Source organism: Schistocerca cancellata, chromosome 5 (genome assembly GCF_023864275.1).
Source record: "Schistocerca cancellata isolate TAMUIC-IGC-003103 chromosome 5, iqSchCanc2.1, whole genome shotgun sequence".
Lineage (NCBI taxonomy): Eukaryota > Metazoa > Arthropoda > Insecta > Orthoptera > Acrididae > Schistocerca > Schistocerca cancellata.
The window spans coordinates 214,219,930-214,226,234 of NC_064630.1; the positions used below are offsets into that span (position 1 = coordinate 214,219,930).

Genomic DNA, 6,305 nt, shown 5'->3' on the forward strand with positions numbered 1-6,305 from the left:
AAAGCAAACCTGCAGCGAAATTAAAACGTTTTCACTGTCTTTCATCCTTACACACACACACACGCACACACACAGCGGTGACAATTGACAACGTTGCCCAGAAATAAAATAATTGATCTCAATCCTGCAGTTCCGCCCAACGTGTCAGGAACGACTCCCTATGCTGTCACGTAACTGAAGAAACCGGAAGTCCCATCCCAGATATGCTTAAACAGAGATGTCTCTGGTGCTCTCGGACCTACAGTGATACTTGGCTAAAGCAAACGGAGATTCTTTAATGAGGCGAAACTTCTCTTTGGAGAGAGACTGAATCGTCCTATAAATAATAATCACTACAGGAACTTATTTTCTAGCCGATCATGCATTAAAAGATAAAATATATTTCAGCCATTAACAAACTAACTAAAGGCAACCAATTTCACAATTTTAGTTCGCAAACTTATAAAGTTTACAAGTGTCGCTTATTGTGTAATTACATGAATTTTATTATGTCGGTTGTGAATTTTATGTTTCCACCTAATTAAAGTTAAGTAAGAGAAAAATGTCAATAAGGAAGCAAAATAAAGTAAAAAAGTAAAGAATACATACATAGCTGTAAACCGACAACGTGTTTTAATCAAATTATCGAATAATGTTTTTCCTCATTCCATTCGGTACCTCCACATTACATGCTATATCTACCGATCTAATCTTCAGCATTCTTCTATAATACCACTTTTCAAAAGGTTTTGTTTTGTTCTTGTCTCTGCTGTTTATTGTCCAGGTTTCCCTACCGCAGAAGGCAACACTCCCTGTTTTTAGAAAATACTACCTACCATTGAAAAACGCGTGTACAGGTATATTCGATGTTAACAGGTTTCTCTTTTTCAGAAACACCGTTCTTGCTGTTGCTAGGCTGCTTTTTATATCCTATACAAATCGGCCATCGCAGATGTCTAAATATTTTCCTTTCACACGAACGCTTTTCATGCAGTTGCCAGTCTGCATTATATGTCCTTTGCAATTCGGCCATCGTCAGTTTTTTGCTGCCAAAATCACAGAATTCAGATACAATCTTATGAACCAATATGACACGGACTCTTGTGGGGGATAAAATAGTTTTGATCTGTTTTCTGGTCTGTTAAGATTTAGCTTGGTTTAACGGTTCTTTCATACTGGCTATTTGATGTGTGACTGATATTAGCAGTGACGTTTGCTCCTTGTGGATCACGTCTGTAACCGGGCATCATTTAACCTGCTTGCTGTGTATGTCTAGCTTACCTGCACCAGTTGAAAAGTAATTTGTTTACTAATTTTGAATTTGAGAAAGGTGAATCTCGAAATCAGTTGTATATCGTGAGTAATTTATCTTATATTCTCTGTTTAAAAGTTACTGTTTTCATACTATTACGTAGTTAACTGTAGCAATCAGTTCCAGAAAGCAAAGCGCTAGTATCTTCATTATGTTCAGTTGTACTATGACGAGTTGCTACGTAATGTTTTGTAGTGGCTGTAGTTGTGGCAGCCGATTGTCTGAGGTGATCATTCGGTTGGCTACTGTTTTACTATCTCCCTTTTTATTTCTCCTGAAACAGATTATCTGCCAATGACTTACTACAGGTCAAAACCGGTTATGATAACATGTATGAGAACTGAGGCTGAAAAGTCATGGAGAAATTTTATTGTTCCAGGCGTGATTCTTTAATTGAGAAACCAATAGGTAGAAACATACAGCAGAGAGCATGCATTGTCAACTAGGATATTAGATCTGCCTTTTATGCCGAGGCTCGGTTACAATTGTCCTACACATGTTAATCTTGGGAACAAACTAATCGACCTCCTAACGTTTGTTGTTGTGGTCTTCAGTCCAGAGACTGGTTTGATGCAGCTCTCCATCCTACTCCATCCTGTGCAAGCTTCTTCATCTCCCAGTACCTACTGCCATCTACATCCTTCTGAATCTGTTTAGTGTATTCATCTCTTGGTCTCCCTCCACGATTTTTACCCTCCACGCTGCCCTCCAATACTAAATTGGTGATCCCTTCATGCCTGAGAACATGTCCTACCAACCGATCCCTTCTTCTAGTCAGGTTTTGCCACAAATTTCTCTTCTCTCCAATGCTATTCAGTATCTCCTCATTAGTTATGTGATCTACCCATCTAATCTTCAGCATTCTTCTGTAGCACCACATTTCGAAAGCTTCTATTCTCTTCTGGTCCAAACTATTTATCGTCCATGTTTCACTTCCATACATGGCTACACTCCATACAAATACTTTCAGAAATGACTTCCTAACACTTAAATCTATACTCGACGTTTACAAATTTCTCTTCTTCAGAAACGCTTTCCTTGCCATTGCCAGTCTACATTTTATATCCTCTCTACTTCGACCATCATCATTTATTTTGCTCCCCAAATAGCACAACTCCTTGACTACTTTAAGTGTCTCATTTCCTAATCTAATTCCCTCAGCATCACCCGACTTAATTCGACTACATTCCATCATCCTCGTTTTGCTTTTGTTGATGTTCATCTTATATCCTCCTTTCAAGACACTTGTCCATTCCATTCAACTACTCTTCCAGGTCCTTTGCTGTCTCTGACAGAATTACAATGTCATCGGCGAACCTCAAAGTTTTTATTTCTTCTCCATGGATTTTAATACCTACTCCGAATTTTTCTTTTGTTTCCTTTACTGCTTGCTCACTATACAGATTGAATAACATCGGGGACAGGCTACAACCCTGTCTCAATCCCTTCCCAACCACTGCTTGCCTTTCATGCCCCTCGACTGTTATAATCGCTATTTGGTTTCTGTACAAATTGTAAATAGGCTTTCGCTCCCTGTTTTTTGTCCCTGCCACCTTCAGAATTCGAAAGAGAGTATTCCAGTCAACATTGTCAAAAGCTTTCTCTAAGTCTACAAATGCTAGAAACGTAGGTTTGCCTTTCCTTAATCTATCTTCTAAGATAAGTCGTAGGGTCAGTATTGCCTCACGTGTTCCAATATTTTTACGGAATCCAAATTGATCTTCCCCGACGTCGGCTTCTACCAGTTTTTCCATTCGTCTGTAAAGAATTCGTGTTGGTATTTTGCAGCCGTGACTTATTAAACTGATAGTTCGGTAATATTCACAACTGTCCTCCTAACGTATTTTTTTTTTTTTCGTATTTCCTCTTGTACCGGCCTGGTGTGTAGTGACCGACACGGGGGTTGGCGGAGTCATTCTTCTAGTTTTCAGGATGGAATTTGACTCTCCACCTTGAAGGGCGTGGGTTTCATGGGTTGGCGAATGTTACGGGAGTTCATTGCGAGTGGAGGTAGCTGCAACAAAACAGGCAGCGTGTACGGAAACTTCATTGTTCAAAGAAGCTACTGCAGTGCAGTTGCACGGCCTCGCCCGGAGTGGAATCTGGCGTCGACCCACGGCGTCCACGTGCCGTGGCAATGTCAGACGTCGGACACGCGGCCCTCGGCGGGGAGAACTAGTTTTGTGAAGACAGCGGTAGCTGCTTCGCTCGGTGCAGCTGAGCGGTGCGGTGAAGTTCCGCTGGAACCCTTCCCCAGAGGCGCTGCGACGGATGCTGATATGACTCGTCCAGCCGGGCTCCTGACTTGCTGGCTGGTGGCGACTGGCACTTGTGGGCGAAGCTCGTAGCGCTCTGCATCAGCGCAGAGGCGGGGCGGCACGGCGCCACGAACTCAGGACCTCGGCGCACAAGTGGCGGGCTTATGACGACGACGGCTCTCCAGCGGGCGCTGGAATGTCGCAACAGCACTGCAGCCGCTGATTACGGTCGCCGGCTCGAACCTGCCATTGCCGCAATGCTGCGTCGACGGGTCGTTACGAGAGCCTTGTTACACGATGACGTAACCGAGCGGTGCGTTCTGCAGTCCGGGTGTGGCATCTGTCGTGTGCCTTCGGGACAGTAATAGGAAAACCGTGCCCCTGAATTCCATTGGCGTCGCGGTCTTCCGCAACACTCTGAATACTGACTTTCGGAATAATTTTCTGGGGTGACTCATCACCTGGAAAGGAAGTATTGACTACACAATAAGTGGTTCGAAATGGCTCTGAGCACTATGGGACTTAACTTCTAAGGTCATCAGTCCCCTAGAACTTACAACTACTTAAACCTTACTAACCTAAGGACATCACACACATCCATGCCCAAGGCAGGATTCGAACCTGCGACCGTAGCGGTCTCACGGTTCCAGACTGTAGCGCCTAGAACCGCTCGGCCACACCGGCCGGTCAATAAGTGGTGCTCACCCGCAGTCATCTTGAATGTACGTCTCCAAAGGTCTAGACAATTGAACTGCATCTCTACACTATACAAGTATATACATTCGATAATGAAATTCATCATAAGTGATCCATCACAATTTCTGATGAATAGCAGTTTACATGGGCTACAACACTAGAAGAAAAAGGTGAACATAATTACTCATTATTAAAGCTGTCAGTGGCTCAGAAAGCAGTTCATTACGTAGCCACAAAAATTTTTGGTAATTTGGCCAATAACATAAAAGTCTGACAGGTAGTAAGGCAAGTTTTAAATGTAACGTAAAATCATTTCTTACGGACCACTCCATCTATTCGTAGACGAATTGTTAATTAAAAGCTGGGAGCTTGTAAATGAGTAATTTTAACTGCAGCTGTATGAGTAGAGGCAACGGCCTTGCCACAGTGGATACACCGGTTCCCGTGAGATCACCGAAGTTAAGCGCTGTCGGGAGTGGCCGGCACTTGGATGGGTGACCATCCAGGAGGGCATGCGCTGTTGCCATTTTTCGGGCTGCACTCAGCCTCGTGATGCCAATTGATATGCTACTCGACCGAATAGTAGCGGCTCCGGTCAACGAAAACCATCATAACGGCTGGGAGAGCGGTGTGCTGACCACACGCCCCTTCTATCCGCATCCTCAGGTGAGGATGACACGGCGGTCGGATGGTCCCGATGAGCCACTTGTGGCCTGAAGACGGAGTGCTGTATGAGTAGAGCTGAAAGTTGGGTTGAAGTGGTCAACGCGCCTCACTGCCATGCAGTGGATCCGGGTTCGATTTCCGGCTGCATCAGATTTTTTTCGCTCGGGGAGTGCGTCTTGTGTTGTCCTCATCATCATTTCATCATCACCTCCACGCTGGTCGCCCAATGTGGTGTCAACGGAAGGGACTTGCAAGTCCCGCGGCCGAACTTTACCAGGTGGGGACTCCCCGCCATCAGTGTCGGAAGATCATCATCGCCGTCATCATCATCAATAGGTCAGTGTGACCTTTAGAAAATTATTTACTTATCATGTATAAATGTTTTGTAAACTGGTTCGTTCCACATAATTTCTATAACAAATCGCTCAAGTGGTCCATGGAATATGTAACTAACTAATGCAGACTGCCTTGACAGAACAGTGTGGTACGGATGCACCATAAAGCCTCTGTTCAAGTTGTCAGAAGACAGGAAACGGAGCAGATGCAGCCAAAAGTGGTTGACACTTCTGACATCAGAAATACACTCCTGGAAATTGAAATAAGAACACCGTGAATTCATTGTCCCAGGAAGGGGAAACTTTATTGACACATTCCTGGGGTCAGATACATCACATGATCACACTGACAGAACCACAGGCACATAGACACAGGCAACAGAGCATGCACAATGTCGGCACTAGTACAGTGTATATCCACCTTTCGCAGCAATGCAGGCTGCTATTCTCCTATGGAGACGATCGTAGAGATGCTGGATGTAGTCCTGTGGAACGGCTTGCCATGCCATTTCCACCTGGCGCCTCAGTTGGACCAGCGTTCGTGCTGGACGTGCAGACCGCGTGAGACGACGCTTCATCCAGTCCCAAACATGCTCAATGGGGGACAGATCCGGAGATCTTGCTGGCCAGGGTAGTTGACTTACACCTTCTAGAGCACGTTGGGTGGCACGGGATACATGCGGACGTGCATTGTCCTGTTGGAACAGCAAGTTCCCTTGCCGGTCTAGGAATGGTAGAACGATGGGTTCGATGACGGTTTGGATGTACCGTGCACTATTCAGTGTCCCCTCGACGATCACCAGTGGTGTACGGCCAGTGTAGGAGATCGCTCCCCACACCATGATGCCGGGTGTTGGCCCTGTGTGCCTCGGTCGTATGCAGTCCTGATTGTGGCGCTCACCTGCACGGCGCCAAACACGCATACGACCATCATTGGCACCAAGGCAGAAGCGACTCTCATCGCTGAAGACGACACGTCTCCATTCGTCCCTCCATTCACGCCTGTCGCGACACCACTGGAGGCGGGCTGCACGATGTTGGGGCGTGAGCGGAAGACGG

The 6,305-nt window shown here is 45.5% G+C and overlaps 1 pseudogene; it reads left to right on the plus strand.

Annotated features, from left to right (window-relative positions):
- Nucleotides 1-4,653: 4,653 nt before the first annotated feature.
- Nucleotides 4,654-4,771, plus strand: LOC126189858 (5S ribosomal RNA; annotated as a pseudogene).
- The last annotated feature ends 1,534 nt before the right edge of the window (nt 4,772-6,305 follow it).